The sequence below is a fragment of the Pantherophis guttatus genome, chromosome 7, assembly GCF_059756535.1.
Source record: "Pantherophis guttatus breed Tessera chromosome 7, ASM5975653v1, whole genome shotgun sequence".
In the NCBI taxonomy this organism is placed as follows: Eukaryota; Metazoa; Chordata; class Lepidosauria; order Squamata; family Colubridae; genus Pantherophis; species Pantherophis guttatus.
The window spans coordinates 6,707,321-6,719,825 of record NC_142069.1 but is presented as its reverse complement, the minus strand read 5'-3'; the positions used below and the strand labels follow the sequence as shown (position 1 = coordinate 6,719,825).

Here is a 12,505-nt window from a genome sequence, read left to right as displayed (position 1 = left end):
GCAAAATGACACACACACACACCCCTGGGACACCGCCACCGTCATAAATAGGAGCCAGTTGGCAAGCATCCAAGTTTTTGTGACTGTGGGGATGCTGCAAGGGTCATAAGTGTGAAAAAACGGTCATCGGTCACTTTTTTTTTTCCAGCCGTCGCTAAACGAAAGGTTGTAAGTCAAGGACTACCTGTATACCACATCATCTAGGGACCCTTGGTAGTTCGCAACCATGAGGTGAAAAAAAACCATGCAAAAATAAAATTAAATGGCTCCCCGAACGCACAATTAAAACCATATAACTTAATGATCCATTGATATGAAAGAACAAAAGCTGGGTAGCAATTTCGATCGAAAGGGGAATCGCAGGAGAACATCGCCGGTTCTGGAGAATTTTATCGATGTACACAACAGTGCACTGAAACACATTTTCCCCTTTGCATTCAGATCAAGACACCAGGTAGAACCTACAGAAGAACACAGTCGGAAGGGACCTTGGAGGTCTTCTAGTCCAACCCTGTGCTCAGGCAGGAAACCTTACGTCACTCCAGACAAATGAGTTGTCCAATCTCTTCTTAAAATCCTCCAGCGATGGAGCCCCCCACATCTTCTGGAGGCTGAAGCTGTTCCATTGACTGTTTAATTAGTGTCAGGAAATTTCTCCTTAATTCTAGCTTGGATCGCTCCTTGATGGACAGAATAATAAAGTTGGAAGGGACCTTGGAGATCTTCTATAGTCCAGTGATGGCTAATCTTTTTGCCATCGTGTGCCGAAAACAGGGGGAGTGCAGGGGGCCATGCGCGCGCGTGCCCACACCCATAATTCAATGCGCCCAATCCCCCCCGAACTCCCCCCGCTTTCGGCACGCGATGGCATGTTTTTCGTCCTCCCCAGGCTCCAGAGCCTTTCTAGGAGCCTGGGGAGGGCAAAAACAGCCTTCCCCACCCCACTGGAGGCCCTCCGGAGGCGAGAAACAGCCTGTTTCCCGACTTCTGGTGGGCCCAAATGGTCTAAAAATCAGCTGGCCAGCGCGCGCATGGAGGCTGGACCTGAGCTAGGGCAATGCTCGCGGGGCCACCGATATGGCTCCGCGTGCCATAGGTTCGCCATCATGGCCCTATACCATTTCAGACAAATGGTTGTCCAATCTCTTCTTAAAAACCTCCAGTGATGGAGCATCCAAAATATCTGGAGGTAAACTGTCCCACTGATTAATTACTCTAATTATCTGGAAATTTCTCTTTACTTCTAGGTACCCCTCTCTCTTTCTTTAACAGGTAAAATTTGTTTCTGTGCCTAGAAACTTAATAGTGTTGAGAAATGCTGACGCCGATTTCACCGCAATACAAAACTACTCGGAAACTTGTCCCATTGAATTCAATGGCACAGAGAAAATGGTGCACCCTCCATGGATTATATCATTCGCCAGGTTAACACTGTATATATTTACCGATGAATGGAGCACTGGCTTAAATTAAGATTGGATGGTTCTCAGAATCAATATCTATGGAGATATTCTCAGTCATCCAGGTCTTGATTGTCCCAAAGGTTTTGTTTTTTTTTCTCAAAAGACAACTGGACTTTCTTGCTTTTCTTTGAAGACGTTTCGCCTCTCATCCAAGAAGGTTCTTCAGCTCTGACTGGATGGTGAGGAATGGAAGGATTTATACTCCTTGGAGACAGCTGGTCATTTGCATCCTTTCAGAGAGTCCTTGAGGCCACTTGGAGGTATCTCCAGTCTACAACACAATGCTTTCAACCGTTCCAAGAAGGCTCCACAACCATTTACACTACTCAGGTGACTCTGAGGACACAGATAAACCTCCAAGTAGCCTCAATGACTCTCTAAAAGAATGCAAATGACCAGCTGTCCGCAAGGAATATAAATCCTTCCATTCCCCACCATCCAGTCAGAACTGAAGAAGTTTCTTGGATGAGAAGCGAAAGGTCTTCAAAGAAAAACAACGAAGTCCAGATCTCAGAATCAATAAACCCACCAACTTTCAAAAGGAGCTTGCATCAGCCACCATCAACTTAATTTTCAGTTTGTTTCACCGTGTGATCCGTGCTTTGCTTTTTGGGGATAAATGACGTGTCATCTCGGTTCCAACCTTCAAATAATCTAACCTTCTGAAACCGTGACATCTCCAGCCTTGGCAGTAAAAATAATTAACAACAATTTATAACTATAAATTACGCAGCCAAACAAAGAAGAGCTGCTGTTTCATTATTAAGGAACAGTATTTAATCAATTGAGGGATTCTTTGAATTAATTCATCCAGCCAATTAAATGCTGCAGCTCCGTCAATGATTAAAACCTTTTGATTTTGTGAAGACAGCGTTAGTATCATAAATCTTAACAGTATTACTTTACTCAGAGGCTCATCTCCTCCGAGTTCAAAAAGAGAATCCCTTAATAGAAAGGTTTATTGACATATTATTCATATTTTCCGTTGAACTGTACAGATAGAAGCAAAAGATTTAAAAACATGTACAAACAAGAGCAAAAATTGAGCCATTTGGCACAATCCATTAAAACGAACAAGTCATGTACACACAAGTGGGTTAGGACTGAAAATTAGTCAACATAAATTCCCTGAATTTATCAAAAGCAGCCAAAATTTAAATGACAATCTACGGTACAGATCTGCTTTCTACAACCTAAAATCATGAGAAGAAGAAAATATACATGGCAATATTGATAAATTTTCACGAGCAGGTTGGGTGTCTTCGTAGAAACCTCTTTTAAAAAATCATTAAACCAGCTGCAATTGCATAAGAAGTTCACCTCAGTTTGTGATAACCTTGCTCACAACACCTGTATATTTCATTGTGCCACACAATTGTTGGTTTAACTTATGGGCCAGTATGCAGGTAGTCCTCGACTTACAACAGTTCACTTAGTGACAACAGCACTGAAAAAAGTGACGTATGACCCGTTTTCCACATAACGTCCCCACGGTCATGTGATCAAAATCCAGATGCTTAGCAACAAAACTCCGTATTGGCAACAGGAAAGGCATCCGGCCATTAAAACACTCTGCTAGCTGCATTCAGTTGCCCAGACTCCACCCCCGCAAGAGATTATTTATGGGGTCGTTAAAGGAAGATGATGATGATGATTTAGTGACCGTTTGAAGTTCCAACGGCACTGGAAAAAGTGACTTGTGACCATTTTCACACTTATGACATGCAGCATCCCCCATGGTTATGTGATCAAAATCCAGATGCTTGGCAACTGATTCATATTTATGACGGCTGCAGTCAGGTCATGTGATTTTGCGACCTTCTGACAAGCAAAGTCAATGGGGAAGCCACATTCACATTACAACTGTGTTCCTAACTTAACAACTGCCATGATTCACTTATCAACTGTGGCAAGGAAGGTCGTAAAATGGGACAAAACTCACTTCACAAATGTCTCACTTAGTAACAGCAAAACTGGGGCTCAATTGTGGTCGTAAGTCGAGGACTACCTGTACTGCAGGAATCCAGAAACTGAATTATTTCAGCAGCCAAGTTCAACATGTGGGTTGAAAGGAAGACAATGGGTCTCTTCAATGTCCTTTGTTAATTTAGATCAATCTTTAAAGGTTAATTAAGTTGTTTACAGGCATTTGATCCAGCTGTGTGCTCTTTAAGCATGAAAAAGCTCAGCTCCTTCTCACTGCTTTATTTTTTTTCCATATATTTAGACAACTGTACATATATATATATATATATATATATATATATATATATATATATATATCATGCATCTATTACCATTTCCTTTTTAAAATAAAAATACCAGCTGAAAAAGATCTATTAGGTCTAAATAAATAGCCGAGGCCAGACAAATTTTACTGATTAAAATTAATCCATGCCAGAAAAGTGTCTACTCAGCCCTTCATAATTCTCAGATGAAAAATATTTCCCATTTGTAGCATTAGATGCTCCTACTATGGATCCAGAATCTAAAGAACCAAAGAAGCTTCTTGGATGGGAAGCGAAAGGTTTTTAAGTAAAAACAAAGAAAGTCCACCTTAGGGACAATCAGACAATGACCTGGATGACTGAGAATCTCCAAAAGACAGATCCAGAATTTAATAACCCAGAGCTGTCGAACTCAAGGCCCGCGGGACGGATCCGGCCAAGGAAGGAAGGAGGGAGGGAGGGAGGGAGGGAGGGAAGGAAGGAAGGAAGGAAGGAAGGAAGGAAGGAAGGAAGGAAGGAAGGAAGGAAGGAAGGAAGGAAGGAGATTATAATGAGAGCAAGGGAAGGTCTGCGGGAAGTCCTGCCTTAGCATTTGGCCACCACAAGTGCCCCCGACACGAGTGACATCAAGCTGGCCACGCCCACCCTGGCCACGCCACACCACGCCCCCCTCCCCCAGTGGTGGGTTTCAATTTTTTTTACTACCGGTTCTGTTGGTGTGGCTTGGTGGATGTGGCTTGGTGGGCGTGGCAGGGGAAGGATACTGTAAAATCTCCATTCCCACCCCACTCCAGGGGAAGGTTACTACAAAATCCCCATTTCTTCCCGATCAGCTGGGACTCGGGAGGCAGAGAATCGATGGGGGACGGGGCCAGTCAGAATTTTTACGACCGGTTCTCCGAACTACTCAAAATTTCCGCTACCGGTTCTCCAGAACTGGTCAGAACTTGCTGAAACCCACCTCTGTGCCCCCCCCATCCCCGAAGTCAAACACAACCCTGATGTGGCCCTCAATGAAATCGAGTTTGACACCCCTATAAACTGTTCTCCATTCTGTAACCTGCAGTCTGGAATAAAACCAAATATATAAAATAATACGATCTTCATCAAATCTGTTTTGTTTTTTTAGTTTTTTTGAAGACTAAACATACCCAGTTTGTTCAATTGTCCCCCAACTCAGGTTCCAGTCTGAATAACTGAAAGAAGAGATCTATGACCTATGATTTTTCACACTTACAACCGCGGCAACATGATCCAAAAATTCAGATACTTGGCAACTGATTCATATTTATGACGGTTGCAGCGACCCAGGGGTCATGCAATCCCCTTTTGCGACCTTCTGACAAGCAAAGTCAACGGGGGAAGCCCGATTCACTTAACAACCAGTTAGTGAACAGGTTAGTAACCGCGTTGCTAACTTAACAACTGCAGCTACTCACTTAACAACGGTGCCAAGAAAGGTAATAAAACGGGGCTCGCTTAACAAATCTCTCACTTGGCAGCAGAGATTGTGGTCGTAATTCGAGGACTACCTAAAATCAACTACTAATCCAGGCTCCGTTTCATACGTATATTACCAATCGAAGGTGTCCTTCAGATTAAATCTGAATATATATATTTGGAACCTTCCTCCATCCGTATCTAAATATGACCTAAATATCTTCCGGCAACGACGTTTTTTTTTTTTCTGCCTTTGTATCTTCCCCAACCTACAACAAGAGTACATTAACCTTACGAACGCGACTGTCAAGGTACTTTTCCTCTGTTCATCTGACACCGTTTGTGGGTAGCCTCAAAGTGTGTCAGATCTGCTCAACGTTGCTATCTATTGGATGTCTACAAGTGACTGCCAACCAAGACAGGAAAAAGGGACGAAAACGGGGACAGCCAACGTCACGCCGGGAAAATTTGCTATCAACTCAAAGATGGTTGAGAAGCAATTTCATTTCACAATAGACCCCCCACCTGGACCTTGGCTTATTTTTCCCAGGTGAAAAAAAATTAGCACCCAGAATCACAGAGTTGGAAGGGACCTTGGAGGTCTTCTAGTCCAACCCACTCCTCAAACAGGAGACCCTACACCACTTCAGACAAATGGTTATCCAACCTCTTCTTAAAAACTTCCAGTGTTGGAGCATTTACAACTTCTGGAGGCAAGTTGTTCCACTGGTTAATTGTTCTCACTGTCAGGAAATTTCTCCTTAGTTCTAAGTTGCTTCTCTCCTTGATTAGTTTCCATCTGTTGCTTCTTGTCCTGCCTTCAGAAGGTGCTTTGGAGAATAGGTTGACCCCCTCTTCTTTGGGGCAGCCCCTGAGATATCAGAAGACTGCTATCATGTCTCCCCTGGTCCTTCTCTTCATTAAACTAGACATACCCAGTTCCTGCAACCGTTCTTCATATGTTTCAGCCTCCAGTCCCCTCATCATCTTGGTTGCTCTTCTCTGCACTCTTTCTAGAGTCTCCACATCTTGTCTCTGTGCTAAGGTCTCCTTCCTTTTCTTGAAACCTCACTAGTACTTGTTCTCAAAAAAATAAAAAAATAAATAAAAAAATAAAAAAGTAGCATCTTTGTGTCCCTTGATTTGGGTGAGACACCCTGATCCCGCTGTCCTTACTCAAAAAGAAGGCTATAATTAACACCTCGGTGAATTAAACTATGGGACAATCTTAATAAGGCGCTCCGAACTTGCTAACATGCTAACCTTTTTACCCTGTGGCTGAAATGAGTTATGTGCATTTACATATTGTCATTATTTTCTTCTGTTCCTCTTGAAATTCAGATGAGCAGTTCCTCCAGATAAAAAGTGTTTTCTCTCTCTCTCTCTCTCTCTCTCTTTCTCTCTCCCTACGACCCTCCTTCCCTTCCTCTCTCCTTCCTTCCCTCCCTCTTCCTCCCTCCCTCTCTCCTTCCCTCCCTCCCTTTTTCCTTCCCTCTCTCCCTCTCTCTCTCCCTCCCTCTCTCTCACTTTCTCCCTCTCCGACCCTCCTTCCCTTCCTCTCTCCTTCCTTCCCTCCCTTTCTCCCTCCCTCCCTTTTTCCTTCCCTCTCTCCCTCTCTCTCCCCCTCCCTTTCTCCCTCCCTCCCTCTCTCACTTTCTCCTTCTCCGACCCTCCTTCCCTTCCTCTCTCCTTCCTTCCCTCCCTCTTTCTCCCTCCCTCTCTCCTTCCCTCCCTCCCTTTTTCCTTCCCTCTCTCCCTCTCTCTCCCCCTCCCTTTCTCCCTCCCTCCCTCTCTCTCACTTTCTCCTTCTCCGACCCTCCTTCCCTTCCTCTCTCTCTCCTTCCCTCCCTCCCTCTTTCTCTTCCCTCCCTCTCTCCTTCCCTCCCTCTCTCTCCCTTCCTCCCTCCCCCTTCTCTCCCTCTCTTTCTCCCTTCCTCCCTCTCTCTCTCTCTCTTTCTCCCTCCCTCCCTCTCTCTTTTTCTCTCTCTCATCTCATCCTCTAATACAATTTTTTTACAGCAATGCTGATACAGAACGAATGCACTAATGATGGCCTTGTGTTATTACTGCTACGGGGATGGACTTCAAATGACTCTCGACATTTTCCTACCTAGGTAGTTTTTGGCAGTGCAGCCTCTTAGCATGACACGGAGGCCATTTTTAGCTTAAAACGAAACAACGGTGAGGAGGAGGAGAACCTCTGTCACCACAGACTGAAAATCAGACGCCATTTTTTTTCCTACCACGAATACATACTCCAGTTAGAGGAATTATTTTAAAAGCAGCTTGCCCAAGACACTTGTCATACAAAACCAGGAGGTTTGAGGGTGGCAAATAAGCAACTGCAGATAGTCCTCGACTTACAGCAGCTCACTTAGTAACCATTCAAAGTTACAAGGGCACTGCAAAAGGTGACCAATGGCCATTTTTCACACAATTGTTGCAGCGCCCCCAAAAATTCAGACACTTGGCAACTGACTCATATTTATGACGGTCGCAGCATCCCGGGGTCATGTGATGTGACCCCCTTTTGCGACATGCAGACAAGCAAAGTCCATGGGGAAGCCGGATTCGCTTAACAACCATGTTACTCGCTTAACGACGGCAGGGATTCGCTTAACAAATGTGGCCGTAGAAAGGTCGTAGGATGGGGCAAACTCAGCCAACAACTGTCTTGCTGAACAACCCTAAACTTTGGCCTCAACTGTGGTCGTAAATCAAGGACCACCTGTGCAGTATCCAGTTTTTAATTTCACTCAGTCCAGCCATCTCTGTTTTCCATGGATCAATCTACCTGCTGCAAAGGTAGATTATTTGCAGGTTAAAAAGTGCGCTTTTACTTTATTTACCGACTAAAAGGTGTATTTTCACTTATTTACAGATTAAAAAGTGTGTTTTCACTTACTTACACATCAAAAAGTGTATTTTCAATTTATTTATAGATTTAAAAGTGTATTTTTCCTACAGAGCATTCCATCCTTCGTGTCGGCTCAAAAGGCAACTTGAAAGTAACACAATAAACCTAAAACAACTAGAACAAACCAGAACTTTATGCAAGGTCTTATCTTCCCTGCATACTAATTAATATAAATAACTTGAACTTTGCAAACTTCAGCAGCAGATGTGAAAGGCAGGACCAATAAAATCTAAGCAGTTTTCCCAGGGAAGATTAAATAGCCTTTATTGATGCCACATGTTGGTGTTGCTAATAGATGCAGAAAAATGTATATACATTCTAATGTCAGTTTTATATTTGCATTGCAGACCAATTGGTATACAAAAATGCCTGCAGTCGATTTATGCCAATAGAAAGTATCTTCCAGGGGGTGGGGGAGGGGGGAGGGGAGTTTTTTTAAAAAAAACACATTTAGGAAGAGAGAAGCAAAATGTTTTTTTGCAACTGCATATGCTAGTAATTGTTGTTGTTTTTTCCTTTGAACGGTGGGTCAACGGGACAGAACCTCTTAAACCAGGGTGGAAAAAAAATCAATGATTTTTTTAAAAAAAATAAAAAAAATCAGATTTTTTTGATTTAAATCGGATTTTTTTTATTTTTATCGAATTCATTTTAATAAAAAACTTTGGGGGTAAAAATCTATCGTAAGATAGTTTTCTATTTAAGATGCATAAATAATTTAGCTTATTCAGCATGAAATGGAGCTTAGTTATGTAGCAGGAGGCTGTATATTCTGCAACACTGGGACTATCGGTCAGTCAACAGTGGGTCAAAGGAGTAGCAGAGATGACAGTTGCTCTTTAGAAATTATGATTTAAATCGAGTTGATTTAAATCAAGCCTTTTTACTAGTGATTTAAATCATGATTTAAATTGTGATTTAAATCAACTCGATTTAAATCAAATCCACCCTGTCTTAAACTAACGGCTAATCTAATCCTATGGCACGTTAACTCAAAAATAACTTCATTGTATTCCGGGAAGTGCTATTTTTCCATTTGGCATCCTTCCTGGACAAACTTCCTTTTTTTTTTTTTTTTTTTTTGTCTATAGCAATTTTATTAATTTATGATATAGCATACCCCCCCCAAAAAAAAAAACCAAAAAGAAGGAGAAATAGAGAAGGGAAAAGTGTGGAGAAGAAGAGGGAAAAGAGGCGGGAAAAGGCATTGACTTCCAACTCCTTTTGGTGCACTAGAATGAAGTAATAACATCAAACCACAACTTTTTTAGTTTTACCTAGTAGTTTAAACTAGCCGTTTCCGTAACACCATATCTATCTAATCCAGGGGTCGGCAACCTGTGGCTCTGGAGCCGCATGTGGCTCTTTCATCCCTCTGCTGGAGCTCCCTGTCGCTGGTGGGTAAAAGGAAAAGAGAACGCCGGGCTAGGAAGAGACTCTATGGTGGGGGAAACGGACTTCTGGTCTGCTCCAGAATTGAATGGGGGCTTCCAGTTAGGACCTTTGTGGCTCTTTGGGTGTTTAAGGTTGCCGACCCCTGATCTAATCAGTAAAGCCCAAAATCCAAAGCGGACAAACTTCTAACTTGATGGAAACCATCTGAAACAAGGCAAAGTCCCTACCAGATGGGAGCACTTGAAAAAAAAAATCGCCAGTCTTAAAATACAGTCATTCAAATAAAAATGTTTCCCGGAAGCGTATGCGATATTCTCCAACTGTACCCCCATGGAATTCCCACATTAAGTAGGGAAGTGTTTCCCCACTTGGGTAACCTGAAGATGTGTGGACTTCAACTCCCAGAATTCCTGTTGGCTGGGGATTTCTGGGAGTTGAAGTCTACCCATCCTCAAGCTGCCAAGGTGGAGAAATACCTCGGAAAAACCTCTCCCCACAGAAACGGGGGTAAGTATTGAACAGGGTGGATTTGGTTTAAATCGAGTTGATTTAAATCACAATTTAAATCACGATTTAAATCACTAGTAAAAAGGCTTGATTTAAATCAACTCGATTTAAATCATAATTTTTAAAGAGCAACTGTCATCTCTGCTACTCCTTTGACCCACTGTTGACTCACCGATAGTCCCAGTGTTGTAGAATATACAGCCTCCTGCTACATAACTAAGCTCCATTTCATGCTGAATAAGCTAAATTATTTATGTATCTTAAATAGAAAACTATCTTACGATAGATTTTTACCCTAAAAGTTTTTTATTAAAATAAATTCGATAAAAATCAAAAAAATCCGATTTAAATCAAAAAAAAAAATCTGATTTTTTTTTTATTTTTTTAAAAAAATCATTGATTTTTATCCACCCTGGTTCTGAATTGCACTGCATCCCAAATTACTCTTTAACCGCATCTTCCATGCTATGTGGGTAATTTCACTGGCCTCTTGCATTGCCTGCCAGTTTTGTAAAATCTTCTTTTTAATCATCTACAACTTTTTCCATACAGAGAACATATATACATGGAAGGGACCTCACACCCAACAACAGGCAAGTGGCATTGGATTAAGCAGCCATGAAAACCTTGGAAAAGATCTTCAAATATTTCAATGTCTCTGTACCTACCAAGATCAGAATCGTGCAAGCAGAAGAACAGAACTTGGAAGGGATCTCGGAGGTCTTCTAGTCCAACCCGCTGCTCGAGCAAGAGACCCTACACCAGGGGTGAAATCCAGCAGGTTCTGACAGGTTCTGGAGAACTGGTAACGGAAATTTTGAGCAGTTCGGAAGAACCGGTAGTGGAAATTTCGAGTACTTCGGAGAACCGGCAAATACCACCTCTGGCTGGCTCCAGAGTGGGGTGGAAATGGAGATTTTGCAGTATCCTTCCCCCGGGAGTGGGGAGGGAATGGAGATTTTGCAGTATCCTTCCCCTGGAGTGGAGTGGGGATGGGGATTTTGCAGTATCCTTCCCCCAGGAGTGGGGAGGGAATGGGGATTTTGCAGTATCCTTCCCCCGGGAGTGGGGAGGGAATGGAGATTTTGCAGTATCCTTCCCCTGGAGTGGAGTGGGGATGGGGATTTTGCAGTATCCTTCCCCCAGGAGTGGGGTGGAAATGGAGATTTTGCAGTATCCTTCCCCCGGGAGTGGGGAGGGAATGGAGATTTTGCAGTATCCTTCCCCTGGAGTGGAGTGGGGATGGGGATTTTGCAGTATCCTTCCCCCAGGAGTGGGGAGGGAATGGGGATTTTGCAGTATCCTTCCCCTGGAGGTGGGGATCCTTCCCCTGCCACGCCCACCAAGCCACACCCACCAAGCCACACCACGCCCACCAAGCCACACCCACAGAACCGGTAGTAAAAAAAATTGGATTTCACCACTGCCCTATACATTTCAAAGCCTCTAGCAACTGGGCACCTATGTAAGTAAACACACAGGCAGATTCAATGTGTTCCACCAAACCATTTACAATCCACTGAAAGCCAATTTCAAATAATGGAGCTTCAAATATGATAGATTTTCTTTCTTAAGTTAGTCGTAAGCGTTTATATATTCGCAAGAAATGAAAAACGAAGTATGGTTTATTGATTTATTTTCAAACAGTGAAATAATTCTCTTGAGGTTAGCCCTCTCAACTCATTTCTTTCAGCTGATTTCTTTCTATTGACAAAACAAACCCGATTGATCCTATAGAAATTCATCTGTTTTTCTTAAAATTGACTGGAATGTTATTGATTTCTATTTTTTTTTTCTTAACTTATGAATATTTTATTAGGTCCTTAATTTAGATGTAAGCATTTAAGCAAGCTTTAAAGTATTTTGTTATTGATATTTTATTTCTGTTTACTCTTACTTCAAATTTTTTTTTAATTTATCTTTAAAATTGTAGCTATTTCCTTTTCTTCCACCTATGCGTCTATTTCACCTTTGTTTCTTGGTTCTTCATTTTCCTTGTATTTTATCGTTTTGGTGATGAGGTTGTACTAAGGACTGGTAAACAATTGCAAATTTGACATTTTTAAACAGAAAACGATGAAAGTTTTCTGAGGTTTTTTGTTTTTATTATTCATTGCTGGAGGAAGCAGGAAAAAATCAAAAGAAACAGATGATAATTGAGAAGTTCTTTTGTTTAAAACGAAAGATCCCAATTTATCCATTAGAAGTTCAGGGAGATAATCAATTAAAGGAAAAGAGATTAAATGTTTTATTAATGACTCAGAAGAAAAGGTAGGATAGGAGATAAGAGAGATTATTTATAGAAAGTTTACCAAATCTGCAAATGACCCAAAAACGGGGTAAGATTCTTAATGTTTGGCATAAATAAAAACCAAAATGATATTGACAGATTAAAGAAAAGGGTTGAAGAACGAGATTTAACAGAGACAAGTATAAGGTTCTTCAGTTAGGAAACAGAAACTTAACACACGGTACATAGGAATATGAAACATTAGTGTGATATGTGGTTGCAAAATGTAGTTTTGGATTACATCAATAAATCACATGTAGTCACT

The 12,505-nt window shown here is 41.9% G+C and overlaps 1 protein-coding gene across 13 annotated transcripts in view; it reads right to left on the bottom strand.

Moving 5' to 3' along the window:
• Positions 1–12,505, bottom strand: part of GATA3 (GATA binding protein 3) — a 95,751-nt gene that overhangs the window by 12,812 nt on the left and 70,434 nt on the right. The window lies entirely within an intron of this gene.